This window comes from Oreochromis aureus, linkage group 3, assembly GCF_013358895.1.
Source record: "Oreochromis aureus strain Israel breed Guangdong linkage group 3, ZZ_aureus, whole genome shotgun sequence".
Taxonomy (NCBI): Eukaryota; Metazoa; Chordata; class Actinopteri; order Cichliformes; family Cichlidae; genus Oreochromis; species Oreochromis aureus.
Genome location: NC_052944.1, coordinates 40,225,340 through 40,252,372, shown reverse-complemented (window position 1 = coordinate 40,252,372; position 27,033 = coordinate 40,225,340). Strand labels below are relative to the sequence as shown.

Genomic DNA, 27,033 nt, shown 5'->3' with positions numbered 1-27,033 from the left:
CTCTCTGTTTCTTTCTCTCTGATTGTGGAATAAAAGTATGAACATGTATTTATAAGTTACACTTGTGTTTGAATCCTGCAGCTTATCACACATTTGATTTCCATGTGTGACAACTGCAAGTGTCCAGAGTGAGGACAGACTGAGGGACCCACTGCTGCACATCATCTGTGAGGCTTTGCACCCCTGATGATCCACCAGGACAAACTCAGCAGTGTGTGAGGAAGAGGAGGAGGAAGAGCCAGCAGCAGCTGACAGATGGAGAGAATAGACAGACTGTTCCCTGTTTGTGAAGGACTGCTAGAAAAGTTTAGAATAACTAATTGTCTGTCCTGAATCAGTCTTATTAGATAATGTTCAAATAATTTTATCATTCCAGTGTTTTCAGTGTGGGAGAAAGTACTCAGGGCCTTCAAGTTACACACTATGAAAGGCAGCAACAAGTTTAATATTCAGAAACCTAAAGTATGTATCAGCAGCAGAATGGACCTGAAAATAAATGTGTGTTTCAGTTCTATGAAGCTTTGAGTATTTTGGACTAGAAGTACTGCTGTGTTTGTTGCATCATATTGCTGTAATTGTTTATATGCGTTATATATTCTGAGGTAAGTTGATCTATAGTGTTACATCATATTCTATAAGGATGTTATGTGTTTGTATACTTTCTGCCCAGTTTGACCCATTTAGCAGAAGTCGGCCTGTTTAAGGCTCTGATATCTATTCTGTATGACTTAAAGCAGTTATGACATGGTCTGATTTTCCTCACCCAATAAAGGAATATTTAATATATCAGTCTACTCTTCATTCTATCAGAAACAGTTATCACAGCTCGTACATTTTCTTTTTACACATATATGTAAGCATTAAGCCAGATGTAATGTAATGACAACATATTAAGAGAACAATATTTGTCTCTTATATATATATAACACATCTATATGTACACTGTCAAAGACACTTGTCTTTGAGTGAAGATTTAAGGTGATAGGCAATATAAATAACTGCAACTTGAATCTTTGACCCAGAGTTCAAGCTCACTGCTGTTATGTATATACACATATATATACACATATACACACATATGTGTATACACATATATATACATACATACATACATACACACATACATACACACACACACACACACACATACATATATATATCATAATAATCTGACAATAAATATAATATTGGCCATATTATATTTACATTACCAAAGTGAGATGATTTTAGTCTCATGAACAACATTAGCTAATTGTTATTTACTAACTAATCTTAAATGACTGTTCAGTACAGAAATGAAGCCCAACTATCATGTTTTACAGTCCCGTGGTCTCAGCCTCAGATACTCAACTAATCAAAGTGAGGTCATAAAAAAATGAATGAACAAAAAAAACCCATTTTTTTCTCTTTCATTTCTGTCAAACAATGCTGTATGAAATGTTTCTCGCAGTTAGTATCATGGTTGCTAGGCAACCTGAGCAGCGCGACGAAGGCTGAACCGTCCCATTTCACAAGCCTCTCACTTCCGCACTTCTCGTACTTATAGTACGTAGTACGCGAACTGCGCGTACTTCAAGCGTGCGGTCTCTTAATTGGGACACAGCCTCAGTGTGTTGATTGATGACATGGTGTGTACCACACTCAACATGGACCAGAGGAAGCAAAGGAAAGAGTTGTCTCAGGAGATTAGAAAGAAAATCATAGACAGGCATATTAAAGGTAAAGGCTATAAAACAATCTCCAAGCAGCTAGATGTTCCTGTGACTACACTTGCACATATTATTTAGAAATTTAAGATCCATGGTACCGTAGCAAACCTCCCTGGACATGGCTGCAGGAGGAAAATTGATGACAGATCAAAGAGACGGATAATCTGAATGGTAACAAAAGAGCCCAGAAAGACTTCTAAAGACATCCAAGCTGAACTTCATACTCAAGGAACATCAGTGTCAGGTCACACCATCTGTCGTTGTTTGAGCAGGGCTCGCAAAATCGCTTGCCCGACGTCCCGGGGCTAGCGATTTTTCCAGTTGGGCTACCAAAATCTATCTCAGCCCTGCCTGTCGGGCTATCATAGGAAGGGAAAATATATGTCAATGCTTTTGCATTCTTTCGAAAATGTAGCTGAGTAATTATGTCATCGGCATCGATGAGCCACTGCCAATATGTGACATATTGAAATCGCGTTTGAATTTTTGCTTGTTTTTTGCTTTCACTTTCACTTTGCGATCGCGCGAACGGTGTGTAGAGAGCGGCAGCACTGATTGGTGAGTGACGATTAATTGCGCACCAATTCCTCTGACATCGTCTTATCACTCATTAGCTACTATTCAAACGCCACAAGTGAAATCTCCCACAGCAAGCTTAAACATGTGAGAGGTTGATTGCGCAGAGAATCGCTGACGTTATGTAAGTACGTGTGTAAAAGCAGCAGGATTTACGCCGGTATTTTAGTTCTGCTGAGCCAAATAAGACAAGTCAGGGTGAAGAAGGGGCAGCCAAATAAAAGCCTACCACAAAACGGAAAAGTTATGACAAATCAGACTATGAGGCAAAAAGAAAGTTCAGCTTTTTTGGTTTCATGGACAAAAGAATTTCTGTGGCTGGAATATGACGAGCTAAATAACATCATGTTCTGCCAGGTGTGTTGTAAGTTTCATTTCATTTGAGTCGACAAGCGCCTTTGTAACTGGGACCAGTAATTTTAAGAAAGACCCCATCAGAACCCATGAGAAATGCAAGAAATGCATTATTGTCCAGTCTGCAGTATCCTTCCCAGAACAAACAGCAATTGCAAAAAACATACTAAAAATAAACCAAGCACAAGAAGTCCTGAAAAATCTTTCAAAAGCGTACTATGTTGCAAAGAGTTAACTACCATTGTCAAAATTTAGCAGTCTATGCAAACTTCAAAAAGCAAATGGCCTCGATCTTGGTTCCACTTACCCCTTACCCTTGACTTCAGTGGAAATTTCAGATTCAGGATCTGACACAGACTGATTCATGTTCTACACAGTTCTTACAAGTTCATAGAAATTTCTGTTCAATTAGAAACAAGTATTTGAGTTGATGACTGTGATTTTTATACAGTTGTTGTGATTTGTATTTTAACAACTTTCTGATTAATTTTTGTTTCCGTTACAATATTATACTTTAATGTATAATATTGTAAAGGAAACAAAACATTAAAAAATTGCTCTCTTTTTTATTCGGGCTACTTAAATTTTTTTGGGGGCTACCAAAAACTGAAGAGTGCCTGCCCGAAGGGCTACCAGGGATTTTGAAATTTTGCGAGCCTTGTTTGAGCCAAAGTGGGCTACATGGGAGACGACCAAAGAGGACTCCATTGTTGAAAACAAATCATAAAAAAGCCAGACTGGAATATGACAAACTACATGTTGACAAGCCACAAAGCTTCTGGGAGAATGTCCTGTGGACAGATGAGACAAGAATTGAACTTTTTGTCAAGGCACATCAGCTCGATGTTCACAGACAGAAAAATGAAGCATATCAGGAAAAGAACACTGTCCCAACTGTGAAACATGGAGGAGGCTCGATTATGTTCTGAGGCTGCTTTCCTGCATCTGGCACAGGGTGTCTTGAATCTGTGCAGGGTACAATGAAATCTCAAGACTATCAAGGGATTCTGGAGAGAAATGTGCTGGCCAGTGTCAGAAAGCTTGGTCTCAGTTGCAGATCATATGTCTTACAATAGACTATGTGCACGTTAGCATATGCTACTTCCGGTGCGGAAACTCCTGTGGGGAGCTTTGTTTCCGGTGTCTTATTCGCGCCTGGTTTACGGTCCAAAACAAGTTAAGCAAATGAATGAATCAAGCGGCGATTTACATTTCTATAGATGTCTTGGGCATTTACCCAATACATCTGTAAATGATGTTCATCGACTTGTCGATATTTTTTACCCCGTGCCTCAGAGCAAAAGAGAAAAGGGATTCAAATTTTATATTTCTCAGTATCTGTAAACAGCAGTCCCTTGTTTATCGCGGGTGTTATGTTCTAAAAATAACCAGCGATAGGTGAAATCAATTAGCCAATTTTATTTTTTGACGGTGCAAAATGTTTCGTCGACATCATCGACATACTGTACTGCACTTCAGAGTCACACTGCTAGCGAGCGATGCAGCGATTCTGTACTGTACAGGAGAGACGTCATGGAGGAGATCGTCTGCAGTGATCAGGACGCAGGACACAATGTGATGTAAAGAAAAAAAAGAAAAGCATGCAAACTTGCAGTAAAAAATCTGCGAAACAGCGAGGTGAAAGGTGAACCGCGTTATAGTGAGGAACCACTGTAATTTTGAAGGTAAGTCACAACATACCAATCGTAAATACTAATGTATAGAAACCCTTACCAGCAATCATTCATTTTTTGTGTGGCTTTTTTTCACGGTTTGTTAACATGCTGTGTAGGTGTGTACTTGACTAGCTGATATCGACATAACGGGGGAAACATCTGGTTGGACTATTGTTCACCTGTAGTTTGAATGCTGAACATTTGCCTGTTTAAATCATAAGACCAGTCACCATACAGAGATGTGCTTCTGAATGTGGACGATGTGTCTTCTGATTTTGTAATGCAGTTCTGCTTGTGTTGAGTGATGTAAACAACTGATCGATCTAAACTCTTTAAATGTCAAAATTGATCATTAGATTTTTTTATGACACAACAGTGGTGAGTGTTCCCACCTTCTGCTCTTTGTAACTTAACGCGATCTTTCCGTTTTCGAATTTTGGACATGATTTTGGAGTATATCTTCGCAGTAGCAATTGACCGCAAAGTAAAGCTACCGGAAATGTACAACCCTACATCCGGTCTCAAACCAGGAAGTTAGCATTTTCTCATGCACAGGGTCTATTGGACAATGACCCAAAACACACAGCTAAAAACACCCAAGAATGGCTAAGAGGGAAACATAGGACTATTTTAAAGTGGACTTCTATGAACCCTGACCTCAATCCTATTGAGCATCTTTGGAAGAGCTGAAACATGCAGTCTGGAAACAGCGCCCTTCAAGTGGGCCAAAATACCTGCTGAGAGGTGCAGAAGTCTCATTGACAGTTACAGGAATCGTTCGATTGCAGTGATTGAGTCAAAAGGTTGTGCAGCAAAATATTAAGTTGCGGGTACCATCATTTTTGTCCTGGCCTGTTTCATGCATTTATTTTTTAAATAATTCAGTTGAAGCATAGTTGAAAAGCAATATCTGACTTTCATTGGTTAAGATTTATAGAATTTTTATTTATTATTACTTTTGTCAGATTAAAGTTATTTCTGTGACAGTGTGAGTTTTCTTTCATTGACCAAAGGGTACCAACAATTTTTTCCATGTCTGTATACCAGTTACTGCCGTTTACTTCCCTGTCGTCATTTATGTTGGAAGTGATAACAGAGCTGTATGTTTTAATTTGGTTCACAAATCCCTCAGTCAGAACATTTATTATATTTAGATGGAAGCAAGCGAGTTAACTCCCTGCTAACTTCTAACTTAGTTAAATGTCATAAATTCCGTGTTCATGGATGCCTGGATGTTAAACTTAATTGTTACACCTGGTAGAGCAGAACACTGATCTTTTTATTGATGATGAAAGAATTTAGACAGTTTTTCAACTCTCAGTAAGGCTGCAGTGGTCATTTGACTTTGGGACCTGCACCAGAGTTTGGGCCCAGACATGGCTAATGACATCAGACCTAAAGACTGGATAGTGCTGGTCTACCAAGTCATAACCAGGTCACTAATAGGCAAGTTAATTAATACCGTTGATACACTTTAAAAAACAAAACAGGTTAGCTGAACGAAAGCACCTATACTGCCGACAACCAATACATGTCATCATCCCAGAATGCATTTTGTGCGAAAAAACATGGCCGCTCCAACGGCTCCAAAATAGTTTTAAACAACAAAGATTTAATGAATAACAAAAAAATTGTAGTTATTCTCAAGTATGTTTTTATGTAGTGGAGATCATTTGTAACATATTTAGAGTAACTTGTCATAATAGTCGGGGTTCCTTTTAATGAAAGCAGGTTGAGAACCTGACCTGGTAAACTAACTGAATCATGACCTAATTGAATTGAGCTGTTTCTGTGGAATGACTCGTTCTGAAAACTGATGAGTACATACCATAAATATACATTTTTAAATATAAACAATGTTTTACAAGTATTTCACTGACAAATGAACAATTAGAAACATGTCATTAAGAAATACTAGTTGCTTTACAAAATATTTCTTCAGCAGTGATTTGTCTCTCATTTGGGATAAACAGGCAAAATGTCAGTGTGTACAGAATTAGATGTTATTATTATTAATAATAATCATAATAATAATTACAGTTTAATGACTGTAGAATAATGTTGGCGATTTTTCTTTGTCACCTTTGATGAAGAACCGATGTTTCTTACCACAGCTGCTGAGCTGCTCCTCCAGCAGACTCTTCGCCTCCTGCCAGTCGCCTGTGACAGAAAAAAAGAGTTTTATTTTTTAATACAGTTAAAATTATTGTAGGGCACTACTGCAGACCATTGTATTGTGTAGCATTATTGTGCCTCGTAGGTTCAGCACCAACATCAGAATCAGAAAAACCTTATTAATCCCAGAGGAAAACTAAGTTGTCATAGCAGCAAATATACAACAAACAACATGCACTCACTGAGTGTAGAAACAGAGTTATTATGGATAAATATTAGATAAAAAGAGAAATATAGAGAGAAAGGTATCATAAACAAAATAATTCAAAATAGTAGGAACAACAAGAAATTTGGGGGGGGGGCGCTTACGAAGACAGTTAGCTGCTACAACAGCCTGCCGCTAGAACAGCGCCATCTTAAAAGACACATTACTGGTTGGTGATTGTGTTATTAAATGTTGAGTCTGTTGTATTCTATCCACCCCATCAAATCATAATACTCAGTACAACATCTTCATATGAAGGAAAACAATTAGCTGAACACAAATGATTAAAAAAATTAAGGTCCTGAACTGCTGGAAGCTCCAGGCAGACAAAATGACAGAGGCTGAACAGAACGTACAGACGAAAACAAAATTAGCTAAGAGAGAGAAACCATGTAGACAGTTACCGAGTTAGGCAACCAATATAATTTTAATGTACTCACTCTGGATCCCCTCTCAGAATAACCCGAAATAAAGATCCCCCAGCGGAGAAGGCCGGCTTTGATGGACTAGGAGAGAGACCAAGCTGTCCGAGCTACGAGCGTATATCTCTGTGAAGGTTCTCAGTCATCCAGAGCGTATCTCTTTCCAATCACGCATGAGAAACAGAAACGTAATCTGCCGGAGACCAGAGGGGCAGCAGTAAGGAAGCTCAGCACAGCCCACACGATATTTGCCTCAGCCGGCTTGAAAAAAACCTAAAACTCCCCAATGACAAGTATGATGACTGTGGTTACACTCTTCTTCTTCTTTTACGTATTATTGGCGGTTGGCAAACAACTGCATGGTGCATTACCGCCGCCACTGGTATGGAGTGTGGACAGAAATCACGCTAAAAAAACAAAACAAACAAAAACAAAAAAAACCCCACTCCATATCCTCCAAAACAACCGTCCTTCTCTCAAAAACTGAAACAATGCCTGATAACATTTATCCCCCGACTCCTTCTGTAGCAACCCTACAAGATCAAGTTTCATAGCAATTCTACTGAGATTCCGGACCAACCGTCTCCTCTCTACCGTATAATTCCGACACTGCAAAATAACATGCTCCAAGGTTTCATCCGCTCCACAATAATCACATTTCCCTGAGGCATGTTTCCCTATCAAGAACAGTGTGGAATTCAAACCCGTATGCCCAAATCTCAGTCGTGACACCACCACCTCCTCTCGCCTACTCCTTCTTGTGGCTCTCCTCACTCCCACCCCCCCTTTGAATTTTATATAACCACCTTCGGTTACACTCTTTCTTCTGAAAGCCTACTTTGTGCTCTGGGCACGCGCACTACGTCTTCTTCGTCTTTGTGGTTTGTCGGCGGTTGGCAACAAACGTTGGCAAACAACGATGTGGTGCAATACCGCCACCAACTGGTTTGGAGTCTGGTCATGAGTCGCTCATACCAAACGCTAACACAAATAAAAAATAATAATAAAATAAATAGATGAATACTACCGGATATATACATCCTCATATCCTTCCATACAAATTAGCCTGTTTTAGAAACTTAAATAAAGACCACGGACCTGGTCCTCCACAAGCACATCGGCCGGTGCAAAATGATAGATTAACATAATTGGAACCACAACTAGGCCATGGTTTGGCTGAAAATGTCAGATCTCCACCTCCATGTAGAAGCTTCAAGGATGGTTAATCTCTCCCTGAAGACAAAAGTGCGTTAAAATTGAGTTGAAAGGTAACGCTGATGGACTTGTGGAGGTTGAGAAAGTTTCCAGACTATCACAATAAAATGGTGAAAAAAGAGAGAACATACACACACACCCAAACAGAGAGACATGAAATGCTTTTTGTAGAGAAGTTTGAATCCACAGCTCCACGCCATACTCATACATTGAACTGCCTACTAACCCCCCACATGCAATGAAAATCAGCTTACACTTATGAACATGTCAACACTTTTCAGCAATATTAAAGCAGGGAAACTTAACACACACTTGTTGTTAAATGCTGAGTTTATCCACTACTGACAAAACAAACTCTCTGGGTTGCAGGACAACAGCTTAACTAAAAGCAAGAGACTGGTATGACCAACTAGTGATGAAACAATAAGTTTAGAGGTTAAGATAGTCAAAAGATAGTCAAATTGCAAGATGTTTTCTGCTGATTGAGCAGCACAAGTGATTACTGTATGAAGAAAATTCTATTTTTTCTATTTTGTGGTAATATCATCATATTTTAAATATGCATTTCTGTTGGCCTGTCATCTTGATGAGCTATGAGTTGATTATATTATTTTTTTAAAAACAAGGGGGTGAGAAGACTGACACAGGGCCTGGCCCAGCGTTTCTTGCCTCTCTGTGTAACATAGCAAACAGCCATAGCTGGACTGGCCATTGGGCATACCGGGCATTTGCCCGGTGGGCCGCTGGTGATTTTTTGTTTTTATGGGCCGATGGATTTTTATTTTTTTTAATTTTGTTTTTTTAGGAAGGGTATATATAATGAAAGGTGTTGGATTGGCCAATTGGTCATGATCGACTCTGGGCTGGACCAATTACAGCCGAGGAGGCCGGATGCACCCTCCCCCTTGTTTAGCAATCTTATAGACAAACTAAAGAAAATGGAGAACAAAAAAAGGAAATATCACTAAATCTGTCATTTATTAATTATAAATATTAATTAATGATCATGTCTCACCTCTAGTGTTCTTGGTCTTAATTTAAGGTTTCTACCATGTGTTGTAGATAGTTCAGGAAGTTAACTCGACTAAGCAGTCTTTTTGTTTCCGCTATGTACTGTTTAAAATCCAGAATAGGGAGGATGGTGTAGGTTTAAGTTTATTAGATTGATACATATATACCAACAAGGCAGTGTACATCAAAGCAGTTGTTTTCATGCAAAGGCTTTATGGTTTTTCCTATAGCGACTGACAGATCATGTGACTTTCACGCATTGCATGCCGGGAACTCGTGGCAAAACAATCCAAGTACCGCATCAAATGCAAGCATTTGCAGCACCGCAAAACGTTCATTCTCCGGTTCCAATACCTTCTTGGTTTTTCTTTGCCGCACAAAAAAGTTATGTACAAAACGAAGGAGAACAATGCCGGTCCGTACAAAAACAGACTTGATGAAAAGTCAAAGAAAAGATACGAGGAAAAAATCAAAGGAGTGACAGGGTCAGACCCTTACGAGCACACAGAGTGGACAAAAGACGTTAGCGTGCTGCCCAACTTTCACCACGCTCAGATTTATAATTATACGGTTCTTGGGTGAGTGCATACACTCATGAAGTTTTAGTAACTTCAGGTCACTGCAACAAGCCCGGGTACAGTTTACCGACGGATGGGTACAGGACCTTGAAATGCACCGTGTAGAACGAAAGACCATCGTACAAACAAAGGTAAGTTTACCAGTCTCACAAATCGTCTTCATAAATACACAATCGTTAACCGTTTATTAATATAACCTTTGAGCTCAACGGTAATTAATTAGTAGTGGAAATAATTTCTGGTACGCATTACAGAAATGTAGCAGTGACAATAATATTGTATGTTGTAATCGCACTGTACAATTAGTGATACAAAACAACTGTTTTATCCTGTGAATAAAAGTATATGTTTTTGTCAATGTACCGTGGTAATAACAGAAGCGAAACGCAATATTGTGTCAGGACAATTCACTATTTATGCACAATAAATAAAGAAGCATAGCGCGACAATTTCTGTTCAGCGCCAGACTTGCTTGTAACCTATATCACCAATTATGTTAAGAAAAATGACGTATTAACTACTACAAAACACTGACCTTTGTGGGAATGCTTGGAGCATGTGAGCTGGAGTGTTCTGGGACGTTATATTTGGTATATCCAGACCATCCGTAGGCTCTTACTTTGGAAACATGGCTTAAAAAATTTCTCTTCAACGACATCCGATAAAAAAAAAAAAGATCTCTTTACCCTTCGGCTTCCCGTGGCTGTCATGCGACCGGCTATTGCAGTTAATAATACAACAGCTTCTTGCCATTTTTGGGTTTTTTTTTTATCGCTGTGTAACTGAGTTCAATTGAAAGCCTGCGTGCGCTAGTACCTCTTGCCACAAGTTCCCAGAATCCTTTGCGGTTTTACCCCGAATGACGTCACATTTTCAATCTCTATCCTGGTGGGCCGGTCTCTAGTCAAAATGCCCGGGCCGATTTTTTGTCCCAGTCCAGCCCTGCAAACAGCACATAATTTTCCTGTTCGTACACTCCTGTCTGTTTTTGTTTTGTTTTGTTTTTATTTTCCTCTTTATAATTGATTACAGGCTGCTTTGCAGGCTCTGGAAGCCAAGGCTGACCTGGACTCCTACTCTCCCCTCTGCCATCTTCAACGTGACCCTGACCAAATGCTGCAGCAGTTGGACCCACAACATCAACGGTGCTGCAGGAAAGCAATCTCACACAGATGGAGACGGATGGAGACCATCTTCAACGTGACCCTGACCAAATGCTGCAGCAGTTGGACCCACAACATCAACGGTGCTGCAGGAAAGCAATCTCACACAGATGGAGACGGAAGGTGCTAAACCCAAGACACCATTTCCCCCGTGTAGTGAAACGGCTGACAGAGCTGGGACGAGATGCCCATTAATCCTGGATGAAAAGTGAGGCCGAGCAAAAGAATGCTGACCTTGATAACTCTGCATTAACACTGTGCAGGACCAACATGGATAAACGGGTATCAGAGAAAAGGGCGTGGCAGAGACAGAAGGAGCAATTGAGGTTAAAAGGCACCTCAGAACGGACAAAACACAGAACACGATGCAGGTTTCACCTTTGGCGAGCATGGACACTGGAGAGAGGACTGCCCCAACTGGGGCCAGAACCAGGATGGACAGCACTGTAAGCAGCAGCAGCAGCATCAATGGTCGCAAACAGAGTGAAAAGGAGGAGGGCAGGACCCCGGGGTACGCTTCAGGCTATGGTTTACCCAAGACACCAGAACAGAAAAGTGATGAACACACAAACATATGGGCACACTACACTGCCTCAGCATGAAGTGATAGACACACAGGAACACATGTGCACTGGGTGTGTGTGTCATTTCAGTGAGAAATGACACACACACCTAAACTGAAATGCTGATACGCTGGGAAGTGGTTTACACACAAAATACACATGCACAAGCTTGTGCAATGAAGAGTGATGCACACACACACATGCTGATGAAGAATGCTTTGCTCACAAGTGCTTATGCTGATACGCAAAATGCTACACACACAAACACACACACACACACATACAGAATTTGTTACAAGAAGACATTGATTACACAGAAGACATTTTATGTTATCCAGAGGGCACATATGTACATTTAACAAACAAGGTCTATAATTCTCTGCTTCTGAAAACAATGTCTGTGTGGTAAGAGAGTGGAGTTTCTTGCACGTGACTGCATGCCTCAGGATGTTTATGGCTGCTCAAGACCTGGAATGAATTGTTTGTTGTGCTTCACACAGCCTGATGAGAGATATGAGGAGCAGTGGTACAGCATGAAAATGATAAATTAACTGTGTAATTCTTAATTCGGAGCACTGCATTTTCTATGATTGAGATTTAATACCTGGAGGAACAAAAGGTGCATTTCCCCGTGATAGGTCTAGTAACAGCAGGTGGAAAGATCTGGACACATTTGTGGATGAGCTCACAGAGCTCACAATTGGCGAGTGGTCTGAATTCAAACCAAGAAAGTATCAGAAACTAATTAAAGCCAGGAGCAGTGAATGTAACTCTGCGTGCTACGGCACCTGAGGGTCTAATTCCCAAACAATATTGTTCCAAGAATAAACTTTTCCTGTGAGTTTTTCTGTTGATTTTTCTTAGCAGCAGAGTGATGATATCAGTGAGGTTTGGGTTGTTTTCTTTCTCTAAGAGACAGAGACTGTTTTATGCTTGGACATGTCTGGAACTGGTCCTAGTATTTGTTATTTTATTATTATTGTATTGTTTACTTTTGTTTTTGCTTTTGTACCAGTGCACTGATATAAGAAATCTGAGAGGTGTGATCCACATTTAAGACTCAGCTCTGTTTTAACCAGGCCTGGAAGATTGAAATTTAAAGTGCTATGAAATATTCTTACTGGAAACAGTCGCAAAGTGTGCGTCTACATGATTATAATGGGCTTTCACTTATATGGGACACTGATCGCATGACCTCTGAAACTCGGTCACATACATACACAAAGCTGTGTAAACTAACTATAAATAACTAATCTAAACTTATATACATAAAATACAGAAATGAAATGAGGTGGAATGAATACTACAGAATGTACATAAGGTGCAGTTGCAGTCTGGCAGTGGGAGCAGTGTGACAGGTCAACTATTTAGAAGGGAGATGGCGAGGGGAAAGAAACTGTTCCTGTGTCGGGTGGTCCTGGTCTGCAGGCTTCTGTACCGTCTGCCAGAGGGCAGCAGATCAAAAAGTCTGTGTCCAGGGTGTGAGGGGTCTGTGATGATTTTCCCTGCCCGTTTCCTGGTTCTTGAGAGGTACAGGTCCTGGATGGAGGGCAGGGGGGCGCCGATGATCCTTTCTGCTGCCCGTACAGTCCGCTGCAGTCTGCTCCTGTCCTGTTTAGTGGTTGCACCATACCAGACTGTGATGGAGGAGCACAGGACAAACTCAATGACTGCAGTGTAGAACTGGATCAGCAGCTCCTGTGGAAGACTGTACTTCCCCAGTTGTCTCAGGAAGTACATCCTCTGCTGGGTCTTTTTGAGGATGGAGTTGATGTTGGTCTCCCACTTCAGGTCCTGGGAGATGGTGGTACCCAGGAACTTGAAGATCTTCACAGTCGACACAGGGCTGTCTGATATGGTAAGGGGGGGCAGAGTTGAGGGATGTCTCCTGAAGTCAGTCCACTGTCATCTCTACAGTCTTAAGCATGTTCAGCTCCAGATTGTGCTGACTGCACCAGAGTACCAGCCGCTCAACTTCCTGCCGGTATGCAGACTCATCACCATCCTGAATGAGGCCAATGACAGTGGTGTCATCTGCAAACTTTAGGAGTTTAACAGCCGAGTTCTTGGAGGTGCAGTCATTAGTGTAGAGGGAGAACAGTAGTGGTGAGAGGACACATCCTTGAGGGGCACCAATACTGAGGGACCGAGTTTCAGAGGTGATCTCCCCCAGCCTCACTTGCTGCTTTCTGTCTGTCAAGAAGCTGGTGATCCACTGACAGGTAGCTGGAGACACGCTGAGCTGGGAGAGTTTGGAAGAGAGAAGTTCAGGCACGATGGTGTTAAAAGCCGAACTAAAGTCCACAAACAGGATCCTGGCATAAGTTCCCAGGCGGTCGAGGTGTTGCAGGATGTAGTGCAGCCCCATATTCACTGCATCATCCACCGACCTGTTTGCCCGGTAGGCAAACTGCAGAGGGTCCAGCTGGTGGCCTGTAATGTCCTTCAGATGGGCTAACACCAGTCGTTCTAAGGATTTCATGACCACAGACGTCAAGGCGACAGGTCTGTAGTCATTCAGTCCTGTGATGGTGGGTTTCTTGGGAACAGGGATGATGGTGGAGCGTTTGAAGCAGGATGGAACTTCACACAGCTCCAGGGATCTGTTGAAGATGCGAGTAAAGATGGGAGCCAGCTGTTCAGAACAGGTCTTGAGGCAGGAGGGTGAGACACCGTCTGGTCCGGGGGCTTTCCTGGGCTTCTGTTTCTGAAATAGTCGGATCACATCCTTAGTGTGTATTCTGAGTTTCAGGGAGGAGGAAAGGGGGGTGAGAGCTGTGATGGAGGTCGTTGAGTCTGGATTGGAGAGGGTGAGAGTGAAGGGGGGAGAGGTGGAAGGTGTTTTGGGGGTCAGTGTCTGAAGCAGTGTCTCTGGGGAGGGGAGGGTGAGGCGTGGGAGTCTGTCTGTCTCAAACCTGCAGTAGAAAGTGTTTAACTCGTTGGCCAGGTCTTTGTTTGCTTCAACAGTGGGTGGGGGGCGTCTGTAGCTGGTGATTTCCTGCAGGCCCCTCCACACTGACGCAGGGTCGTTGGCTGAGAGCCGTTCTTCCAGCTTCTGGGAGTAGATCCTTTTAGCTGCTTTGATCTCCTTGGTCAGTGTGTTCCTGGCTTGCTTGTACAGGGCCCTGTCACCACTTCTGTAGGCGTCCTCCTTGGCCTTACGAAGATGTTGGAGTTTAGGAGTGAACCATGATTTGTTGTTGTTGTATGTGCAAAAGGTCTTTGTTGGCACACACACGTCTTCACAAAAACTGATGTATGATAAGGCGCCGTAACAGAGAAAGAACGTGAATGCTCAGTGTGGAGTGGGGCCGAAGCTATAAGAATGTGAGAAATGGTAAGACACCTCGAGATTTTGCTGGACACCCTCCCTTGCACATCTTCCGTCCGGATGTTTATGCTCAAAGTGTTTAATGGAATAATAAGAACTGTATGGAATAAAGAGATTGTTGATTAAGCATTTATACACCGAGTATATTCCTTGAGCCCAAAGATAAAAGAATTGGGATATTTAACAATCATCAGGGGTGAAAAGCCCTGACGGAAAGGGATTGTCTGAAATACCGGAAGTGACACAACGATTAGCCTAATAGGGCTTTGGAGCGTGATGTCACTGGAGGTGGGCCACGCCCCCTTCCGCCATGACAGTAGGCTAGACACAGGATACAGCTTCAGCTATGGTTCGTACGTGTTGTGTTATCAGTTGTGGACAGCACAGCTGCATAATAAAAGCCTGTAAGATAAAATTAGTGCACATGACAGGTGTGTGATTCATCTGGAAGTTATGTGCGGATTAGTGTACAATGAGAGCAATTTAGTATGTTTTTAGAGGCCCATGAGCAGTGTTGGTGCCCAGTGTGGATTTGTTACATCCATTTCATATGCTGGTTTGCCTGCAATAATGCTAAATCATAAGCTACTCAGTCGACATGATGACATGACGTGGTTCTGCAGCATCACACATTAGCATGTTTTATCTCATTATCTATGACCTCAGCACATTGAAAATAACACTAAAAGCATTTTAATAGTGATATGAATTAATTTAGAACTCACCGGAAAGAAGATGCGGAGACCAAACCAACAAAAAGCTGGGGATTGCACAGAACTCGATCCGCTCGTCTCACCGCTGCAATGCAAGCCTGACGTCTTTGTTTAGTAATATCGGATACATGGGATCCCTCACGTTGCCTCCAGGTTGAAAAACGATGAAAAGAGAGCCCATTATCCAGCTTCTTGCCTTCACGATCGTGTGATCAAACGTTGCAACTGATAACACAACACGTACGAACCATAGCTGAAGCTGTATCCTGTGTCTAGCCTACTGTCATGGCGGAAAGGGGGCGTGGCCCACCTCCAGTGACGTCAACTCCAAAGCCCTATAGGGCTTTTGGAGCGTGATGTCACGAGAGGGGGCGTGGCCAGGATTTTTGGTTGAGGCGCCATGTTTCTGGGCCAAACAAAGCGCTAGCGAAAGAGGAGCGAAAGTACATGGATAACACCAGCTACGGTTCGTACTTGCTGTGCGGTCAGTTGTAAAGTTAGATCGCATGACCGGCAAGGGAATAAGGTTGAAAATGGTTTATCTTTTCATTCTTTCCCCACCTGGAAGCAACATGAGGCAGTTCATGTATCGGATGTTACCAAAAGAAGGCGTCTAGCCTGGATAGCAGCTGTGAGACGAGCTGATATCCAGTTTTCTTCCATCTCCAAATATCTGTTGGTGTGCTCCAGACATTTTCATTCCGGTAAGTTATAGATATGTTCATATCACTCTTTATCCGGTCTTTAAGTCTGACGTCCCTAGCCGTGTCTGGTCTCAAACTCCGCTGCAGGTCCATAAATCACACGATCACTGTGGCATCACTGAGAGTTGAAAAACTATCTAAAGTCTTTCATCTGTAATAAAATTATCAGCGTTCTGCTCTACCATGTGTAACAACTGAGTTTATCATCCAGGCATCCATGAAAACGAAACAGAATTTATGACATTTAACAAAGTTAGAAATTAGCAGGAAGTTAGCTCGCTAGCTTCCATTCGGGTCCTCTACCAGAGGCCTGGGAGCTTGAGGGTCCTGCGCAGTATCTTAGCTGTTCCCAGGACTGCGCTCTTCTGGACAGAGATCTCCGATGTTGTTCCTGGGATCTGCTGGAGACACTCGCCTAGCTTGGGAGTCACCGCACCTAGTGCTCCGATTACCACGGGGACCACCATTACCTTCACACTCCACATCTTCTCGAGCTCTTTTCTGAGCCCTTGGTATTTCTCCAGCTTCTCGTGTTCCTTCTTTCTGATGTTGCTGTCATTCGGAACCACTACATCTATCACTACGGCCGTTTTCTTCTGTTTGTCTACCACCACTATGTCCGGTTGGTTAGCCACCACCATTTTGTCCGTCTGCATCTGGAAGTCCCACAGGATCTTAGCTCGGTCATTCTCAACCACCCTTGGGGGCATCTCCCATTTTGACCTCGGGACTTCCAGGTTATACTCGGCACAGATGTTCCTGTACACTATGCCGGCCACTTGGTTATGGCGTTCCATGTATGCCTTGCCTGCTAGCATCTTGCACCCTGCTGTTATGTGCTGGATTGTCTCTGGGGCATCTTTACACAGCCTGCACCTGGGGTCTTGCTGATGTGACAGACCCCAGCCTCAATGGATCTTGTGCTTAGTGCTTGTTCCTGTGCTGCCATGATTAGTGCCTCCGTGCTGTCTTTCAGTCCAGCTTTGTCCAGCCACTGGTAGGATTTCTGGGTATCAGCCACCTCCACTATCTGCCGGTGGTACATACCGTGCAGGGGGTTGTCCTTCCATGATGGTTCCTCGCCTAGCTCCTCTTTTTTGGGTTTCTGCTGCCTGAGGTATTCACTGATCCCCAGGTACTTGTAACTAGAGACGATACCACTTTTTTATGTCTGATACCGATACCGATATCATAAATTTGGATATCTGCTGATACCGATATGAATCCAATAAAGTGTGTTTTTTAATCAATAAAACTGTTTTTTTAATATCTTGCTGCTTTTTGTATAAGTTCATACTCAAGTTAAAAAAAAAACAACAACACTAAAGCTATTCTATTATACCCGTATGCAAAAAATACACTGCACCAGAAATATTTCATAGTTCAGCAATACTGATCAATCTAATAAACTTAAACCTACTCCATCCTCTTTATTCTGGTATTTTAAAGAGTAAGCAACCTAACTAATAGGGTTCTAAAACTCCCAGCAAAAAAATAAATAAAAAATAGGGACCACCCACCCTCCACCTCGTGATGCTTAATCAACGTAATCAACTTTAATTTGATGCAGTGTGAAAAAAAATGCACAGAAATCAGTTATTTTTCAAGAATAATTAAATAGATTCAACATCTTTCTTCAACAGAATTGCAGACTGCACAGATCATACCTTCCCAAAGGAAAAGGTACTATACCTTACTAGGGTATATTAGACTTAATAGTTACTATATACAGTAATGGACTTCTATACATTTACATCAGATTAAAACTTTGGGTGTAAGACTCAGATAATTATTTATTAAAAGCTAGACATTTTAAATGAGAATAAGAAAGAAAAGTATGTCTTTGTGCCCCCTTTTCCCTGTTCATGCCCTATCGGCCCCCCTGGCTAAACTTTGCTAGATCCGCCCCTGCACAGTTACCAGCTGTCAGCTACGTAGAAAAGGATCCTGGTCTAGAAAGTAATATTAAATAAATTCTAACAACAGCTTATCAAGGTTAAACGTGCTGCTGTTGTTCAGCCGCTGGTTTCCTTTTTCTGGTGCAAAGTGGACCAAAAACAAAGAAGAGAGACGGACTCACGACAGAAAAGCCGATCAGCTGATCATTAATCAGTTTCACGATTGAAGTAGCAGCAGGAGAGGGAGGGGGAGAGAGGCAGTCGCTCCATATATTGGTTGTTAAGCTTAATGTGGGAATGCTTTACAAACATTCAGAGATGAACTTACACACTTGCTTTACTTCTCTCTGGGATAACTTCCTCGGAGATGAAATGCCGGTTTGGTAGCAAGGCTACAAATACACACAGCCGCTCTATCACGTGACGCACACTGCTCCGACGTGCTACGGTTATGAGCCGAGTTACGCCGTGTCGCAAGTTTTGTGAGGTGCTTTTTTGATATTTAATGGATCGGATTACATTTTTTATTTCTCTCCGATATCCGATCCAGTAATTTACGTCAGTATCGGACCAATACCGACACCTAATATCGGATCGGTCCATCTCTACTTGTAACTATCCTCTATGTCTGCAATGTTGCCTTCTGGTAGTTCGATCCCCTCAGTTCTGACTACCCTCCCTCTCTATGTTACCATCCGACTACACTTCTCCAGTCCGAACGACATTCCGATGTCATTGCTGTATATCCTGGTGGTGTGGATCAGTGAATCGATGTCTCGTTCACTCTTGGCATACAGCTGGATGTCATCCATGTACAGGAGGTGGCTGACAACTGCTCCATTCTGTAGTCGGTATCCGTAGCCAGTCTTGTCAATGATCTCACTGAGGGGGTTAAGGCCTATGCAGAACAGAAGTGGGGACAGGGCATCTCCTTGGTAAATCCCGCACTTGATGGTGACTTGTGCTATGGGCTTGAAGTTGGCCTCTAGTGTTGTCTGCCACATCCCCATTGAGTTCCTGATGAAGGCTCTCAGGGTCCTGTTGATCTTGTATACAGTATGTATAGTTGACCGGGAAATTAAAGCAGCGATCACTTGGACTATTCCGCAGCACCCCTCTCACAGTGGTACATCCCTCCAGTTAACCATTGTCTTGTACAGTAGAGCAGGACATTATGTTTACTCTCAGCGGAATTGACCGGAGAAGTCACTGCTCTGGCCTGCACCACGGTTAGTATAAGGTAAGAATGAATGAATTTTCTTCTATTTGTAATTTCCACGGTCGCATTTGAATAACAGTAAAAAAACTCGTCAATGTAGTTTCGGACAAAATGTGGGAGTCCGAAATTGTGTCTACTTTCATCTTACAGTCCGGCAATAAATAAATTGTCTATCAACAAAGAAAACATTTTCGTTTCATACTTTTCAGTTATGTTCCCTTACAAAGCTAGCCTAACGCTTCGAGAGTTCATTTGTTAGCCTTGCCGTCGCATCGGCAACCATTGACCCAGACTTTCGCTCTGCAGTTGGTTTTTAGCGTAGTACTACTGTGGAGGTAAACACAGACGACACGAAAGCTCTCGATTAACACTCCTCGTTTATTCCTCACCACAACACAACTGAACACTTTTCCCTCCAAAACATAGCAACAACACTTCCTGAGAACTGGGTGTGAGTGGAGCCCTCCAGTGGTCCACCACACATGCCCCCCCCGAACACCCAGTAGGGTCATCCCCTAGTCCAGAACCCTCGCTTTAATCAAACGTCCAGAACGGCTGAACCGGGGAGGTGGAGAGCTGGCTGAGGGGAAACGAGCCTGTGGACCAGGCTGGCATGGGCGGCCAGGAGAAGCTGAAGATAGCTCGGGCCCCGCCAGGTGGGGGGTGCTCCCAGAGGAAGAAGCAGGGTTGTCCAGTCCAGTGGAAGGCGGGCGGCCACGGCGGGGGGCCTGAGCCGGCACCAACTGATCATCCTGCAGCACATGTGCCGGCTTAAGTCTGTCAATAGAAACAGTCTCCTGACGACCCCCAAAGTCCAAAAGGAAATGCTTCCTGCCCGGTTGAATAACCCTAAAGGGGCCGTCATACAGTGGACGCAGCGGAGGCCTATGAGCGTCATGCCTGACAAAAACAAACTGCGAAGAGTCCAACGACCTTGGAACAAAGGTGTCGGGCAGACAATGGTGCACTGGGCCGGAAGAGAAAGCGGTCTCTCGGGGACGGAGAGACAGCACAGAAGGAGCGAAGCACGGGGTGGGCTCTCGGGCAAGAATTCCCCGGGACCCGGAGGGGCTGACCGAGGACAAGTTCAGCCGGGAACCCCGAGGTCTTCTTTAACCGCGCAGCGCAACCCCAGTAAAACCCATGGAAGGCGGTCAACCCAGTTGCCATCTGTGAGAGAAGCACGGAACGCGGCCTTAAGCGACCGGTGGAAACGCTCGCACATCCCATTGGCCTGCGGGTGGTATGCAGTGGTTCGGTGGACCTTGACGCCCAGGCTGTCAGCCATGGCAGACCAAAGCACGGAAATGAACTGGGGGCCCCTGTCTGAGGTGATGTCGGCAGGGGGACCGAAACGCGAAACCCACGTTGACAAAAATGCCCTGGCCACTGCTGCTGCTGTAGTGGTAGTGGACGCCAGAGGCACCGCCTCAGGCCAGCGGGTTGTGCGGTCCACCACAGTCAAAAGGTGCGTGAAACCTTGTGACTGCGGCAGGGGACCAACCAGATCCACATGTACATGATCAAAACGCCTCCCTGGAACGCGGAAGGATTCGGGGGGTGCCTGTGTGTGCCTATGGATCTTAGCGCGTTGGCATGGGATGCACGCTGCTGCCTAGTCTTTCACTGATTTACGAAGGCCCGGCCAAACGAACCTAGAGCTGACCAGCTTGACCGAGGCCCGGACGCCCGGATGAGAGAGAGCGTGTACGGAGTCGAAAACGCGACGACGCCACGAAAGTGGAACTACAGGGCGTGGTCGGCCGGTGGAAACGTCACAAAGCAGGCTAGGCCCGCCGTTCCACACGGGTCTGTCCTCCAGTACAAGGCCCGTTTGCTCAGACCGAAGGGCAAGGACATCCGGGTCCGCCCGTTGGTCAGCGGCCATAGCGTCAAAGTCTATGCCAACATAAACGGGAGAAACCAGCGCGCGGGATAGACAGTCAGCCATGCAGTTGGACTTACCAGCCACGTGCTGAATGTCAGTTGTGAACTCGGAAATGGCTGCCAGCTGGCGCTGCTGGCGCCTGCTCCACGGGTCAGAGACCTTGGACATCGCAAATGTCAAGGGTTTATGATCGACGTACGCGGTGAAACTCCGACCCTCTAGAAAAAACGAAAATGCCGGTCGCGAGGTGCAGGGCCAGCAACTCCCTGTCAAAAACGCTATATTTGCGCTCACTGTCCCTAAGCGTGCGACTGAAAAGGCAGCGGTTGCCAGACACCGGAGACCCGCTGCTCCAACACTGCACCCACCGCCACGTCCGACGCTGGCCGGTGGTCAACGCAATCTCCGCCGGACGGAAGCGGGTGGGCCAGCAGGCGGCGTTTGCCAGCGGCCTTGGCCTCAGAAAATGCCTGGATGCGTTCAGGAGCCAATCAATCGGGTCCTTAGCAGTTTTACCCTTCAAAGCAGCATAGAGAGGCTGCAGCAGGTGCGCAGCTCTGGGGAGAAAACGGTTGTAGAAACTGACCATCCCCAAGAACTCCTGCAGCGCTTTAACGGACGCGGGACGCGGAAAAGCCGAAACAGCCCGGACCTTGTCCGGCAACGGAACCACACCGTCAGCGGAAATGCGGTGGCCCAAGAAATCCAGAACCGGCAAGCCGAACTGGCACTTGGAGGGGTTGACGATCAGGCCATATGCCGCCAAGCGCTGGAAAACCTGACGCAAATGTGACGCGTGCTGACTCTCAGAACAGCTGGCCACCAATATATCGTCAAGGTACACGAAGACGAAAGGCAGCCCGTGCAAGACAGAGTCCATCAACTGCTGAAAAGTCTGGGCGGCGCCTTTCAGGCCGAACGGCGTGCGCAAAATTTCAAACAGGCCGAAAGGGGTAATAACAGCAGTTTTTGGGACGTCTTCGGCGCGCACGGGAACCTGGTGATACCTCCGCACCAAGTCAATTTTAGAAAAAATCGAGGTGCCGGCGAGGTGGGCGGAAAAATCCTGTATGTGGGGAATGGGGTAACGGTCGTTCTCCGTGACATTATTCAAACGGCGAAAATCCCCACACGGCCGCCACCGACCGTCGGACTTGGGCACCATGTGTAGCGGAGAGGCCCAGGCACTATTCGAGCGCTGCACAATGCTGAGGCGCTCCATAGCGGCAAACTCTTCCTGAGCGACGGAGAGTTTCGCGGGGTCAAGGCGGCGCGTGCGTGCGAACACCGGGGGACCGACCGTCGGAATATAATGTTCAACCCCGTGCTTCGTTGCCGTGTTTGAGAAATTAGGAACAGTCAGTGAAGGGAACTCAGAGAGCAAACGCTGAAAAACATTCCCAGAAGTCACCAAATTAGCCCGATTCAGGGGCTCGATGGCGCGAGTGAAACAGGGCACTGAAGAAAAAGACTGGGCGTCGATTAAGCATCTGTTAGCGACATCGACCAGCAGTCCGTGGGCACAAAGAAAATCAGCGCCCAAAATAGGTACAGAGCTAGCGGCAACAACAAAGGTCCATTGGAAATCCCGACCATGAAAACAAACAGTCACGAACCTTTCTCCGAACGTTGCAATGGGAGAGCCATTAGCCGCAATAAGCTGCGGTCCGCAGCCCGCTGCTAAACTGTCTGCGCCGGACGGGGGAAGGAGGCTCTTCTGGGAGCCGGAGTCGACCAGGAAACGTCTCCCGGAGCGCGAGTCTTCTATGAAGAGCAGTTTTTCTTTGTCGCCAGTTGTCGCGGCCGCTACAGCGCGCTGTTGGGGCCCGTGTCCCAGGGTCGGAAAAGCACAAGGCAGCAAGCAGCGGCGCGCTCTGGGGCCAAAACGCTGATGGTAGAAACAGAGGTCCCGTCCGCGGTGTCGCTGTGCCGCGACCTTTGCCGCCAGCGAAGGAGCGGACACGTCGGGGCAGGTCAGCGGGGAAGTAGAAGGCGCCGCCGGCGAGGCTGGAACTAGGTCGTGATCGTGGAAAGCGCAGGTAGCCAAGAGAATACGATCCGCGTCCTCAGCCAGGGAGCGATAATCCTTCGTGCCCAGAAGCGGAGAGTTGGCGAGGCCGGCTCTCACGGCCGCCGGCAGCTGTCGGAGGAAGATGTGAGCGAACAGGAATCCCCCGTCGTCCGGACCGAGAAAGGACAGCATGCGCTCCATCAGTTTGAGAGCCGTACCGCCACCCAGGCCTGAGAGGGAGAGGAGCTTCTCGGCTCGCTCTGCGTCGGAGAGGGCATAGCGCCGAAGAAGCAGCTCCTTAAGGGCGGCGTGCTTCCCTCGGGCGGGTGGGTCCCGGAGGAGAGTCAACGCACGACGGGTGGCTAGCGGGTCGAGAGAGGCCACCACCTGGTGATATTTCGTGTTGTCAGCCGAGATGCCACGAAGGGCGAACTGAGCCTCCACGTGCACGAACCACGACGGGGGATCGTGAAGCCAAAAGTCCGGCAGCTCGAGCGGCACAGCAAACGCAGCTGCAGCCGGAGGCAGAGGGCTGGCGGCTGCTGATGCATCCAGAGCGGAGTCGGTGCCACCATCGGACTGCAGCATGTTCGAGTCAGGGGTCACCAATGTGGAGGTAAACACAGACGACACGAGAGCTCTCGATTAACACTCCTCGTTTATTCCTCACCACAACACAACTGAACACTTTTCCCTCCAAAACATAGCAACAACACTTCCTGAGAACTGGGTGTGAGTGGAGCCCTCCAGTGGTCCACCACACTACAAAAAAATTGTAAATCTGTGATATATGATTGGTAAATGTAAAGTTAACTGTATAAACGTGTTCAATGACTTTGTTACTTTTGATGATTGGAGAGCACCCGCTTCCATTCGCAAACGAAAACTTTAGACTCAGTTTGAATGCTCACGCGGCATGCCCACGTGACTGTACATTGCACGCTCACCTAACTTTACGTTGCACGCGTACATGACTTTCCGTTTGTGCCTTGAATAATGAAAAGGCTACGTCCACATGTACCAGCGTATTTTTGCAAAACGCTGATTTTTCTATGCGTTTGCACCTTTTGTCCAAACGTAATGTATGTCTGACCTTACACTGTGTTTGTATTTCCACATTTCACAAAGCAGAACGCAGTCTTCAGAGATCTACACTGTGATACGTCTGACCTTTAGTCCGAAGAAGAAACGCAGACCAGTCTTAAAAGAAAGCACAAGTAAAACTTTTTTATTCACAAACATATCTTTGATTGTTAAGAATTTATGATATTGTCTTTTATACATATCTGTGGTGCTTGCATACTGCAATATCACCACATAATATAGTCCAAAAAGTGGAAGTTAGTAAACTTTTTAAAAATGCAAAGCCATGTACACTTGTGCACTTCAAAAATTCCTTGTATACTGTACCTTCTTGCACGTCTCTGTTTCCTGTGTGTGTTGTTAGAAATCAAACTGTAACTTTAGGAAAAAAAATGCCAAAAGCACATTTACAATTACTTATGACAAATCCCCTGTACACATATACTGACTCAGAGGATGAGCAGCCTACAAAAAACGGTTTCCCCGGGCCCCTCGAGTGAAAATACCAGGTAATAAAATACTGTCTAGTGTCTGTGTACATATCTGTGTCTGACACAAGGAAACTTTTTTGACAAGTTGTCTGTATTCTTAAATACTTAAAAAAATGATCTTTTTCTAAACAACCCTCACCACTCCGCAGTCTGCCCCCCAGCCCACTGATAGCAACCATCATAATGCCCCGCCCAGCTTGCGGCACCTTTCGCCACTCCGGCACAACACACAAACCAACACAGCTTTGCGATCTCCCCAGCATGCAGAGTCTGATGTCAATGTCTTCCCTATAGATGGTATGCTTTTAAAATAGTTGTAAAGCTGCATCACAATGTCAATTGACTATGTGCACGTTAGCATATGCTACTTCCGGTGCGGAAACTCCTGTGGGGAGCTTTGTTTTCGGTGTCCTATTCACGCCTTGTTTACGGTCCAAAACAAGTTAAGCAAATGAATGAATCAAGCGGGGATTTACATTTCTATAGATGTTTCTGGGCATTTACCCAATATATCTGTAAATGATGTTCATCGACTTGTCAATATTTTTCCCCCGCACCTCAGAGCAAAAGAGAAAAGGGATTCAAATGTTATATTTCTCAGCTGTCCCTCATTTATCGCGGGTGTTATGTTCTAAAAATAACCAGCGATGGGTGAAATCAAGTAGCCAGTTTTATTTTTTGACGCGTGGACATCATGGACATACAGTACTGCACTTCAGAGTCACACTGCTAGCGATCGATGCAGCGATTCTGTACTGTACAGGAGAGACGTCATGGAGGAGATCGTCTGCAGCGATCAGGACACAGGACACAATGTGATGTAAAAAAAAAAAAAAAAGCATGCAAACTTGCACTAAAAATCTGCGAAACAGCGAGGTGTAAGGTGAACTGCGTTATAGCGAGGGACCACTGTAATTTTGAAGGTAAGTCACAACACACCCTTCGTAAATACTAATGTATAGAAATCCTTACCAGCAATCGTTCATTTTTTTGTGTGGCTTTTTTTCATGGTTTGTTAACATGCAGTGTAGGTGTGTACTTGACTTGCTGATATCGACATAATGGGGAAACATCTGGTTGGACTATTGTTCACCTGTAGTTTGAATGCTGAACATTTGCCTGTTTAAATGTCTTCTACATGCAGTAATGCAGTTCTGCTTGTGTTGAGTGATGTAAACAACTGATCGATCTAAACTCTTTAAACGTCAGAATTGATCATTAGATTTTTTATGACACAACAGTGATGAGTGTTCCCACCTTCTCCTCTTTGTAACTTAACGCGATCTTTCCGTTTTCGAGTTTTGGACATGATTTTGGAGTATATCTTCGCAGTAGCGATTGACCGCAAAGTAAAGCTACCGGAAATGTACAATCCCACATCCGGTCTCAAACCAGGAAGTTAGCATTTTCTCGTGCACAGGGTCAATTGTACTCTTATCTTAAAAACACCAATTTATACTCCTGAATGTCATCTTGTTGTGATTTTTTTTTTTTTTTTTTGTAGATTCCAGAGACTCTGTGAGGCCACTATTACGAGGCAAGTTTGAAAATCTTGGAATTTCACTGTTTATATGGTATAAATGGTAAATGGCCTCTAATTGTATAGCACTTTTACTAGTCTCTAAGGACCCCAAAGCGCTTTACACATTCAGTCATCCACCCACAGTGTTGGGAAGGTTACTTTTAAAATGTATTCCACTACAGAATACTGAATACATGCCCCAAAATGTATTCTGTAACGTATTCCGTTACGTTACTCAATGAGAGTAACGTATTCTGAATACTTTGGAATACTTAATATATTATCATGCTGTTTACAACTACATGAATGTCCTATTGCTGTGATTTATTACTGTTACTGAAGGTCCGTAGTACGAAACGTAGTAAAGGGACCTCTGGCTATCACGTCCGGTTCCGTGTCGGGCTGGTAGCGAAAACTAGCTTTACTTTGTTGTCTGGGTCAGCTTTGCTTGCGGGAGAGAGAGAGGCGTTGAAAGGCTGCTCCAACGGAACTTATTTTTCCGGAGGAAAACACGAACACAGTGTAC

General features: G+C 44.6%; 1 protein-coding gene across 3 annotated transcripts in view; it reads right to left on the bottom strand.

Annotated features, from left to right (window-relative positions):
• The window catches only part of LOC116324508 (gastrula zinc finger protein XlCGF26.1-like), a 37,952-nt gene that overhangs the window by 3,623 nt on the left and 7,296 nt on the right, over positions 1–27,033 (bottom strand). The window contains exons 1-2 of one of the 3 annotated variants that reach the window (XM_031745115.2): positions 7,136–7,940; positions 6,398–6,475 (exon numbers count right to left, since the gene is read on the bottom strand). The gene's annotated coding sequence lies outside the window, so the exon portion shown is untranslated. Of the gene's footprint in view, positions 1–6,397; positions 6,476–7,135; positions 7,941–27,033 lie in introns of those variants that run through there. The other 2 variants (XM_031745116.2, XM_039610240.1) reach the window with 2 other exon arrangements.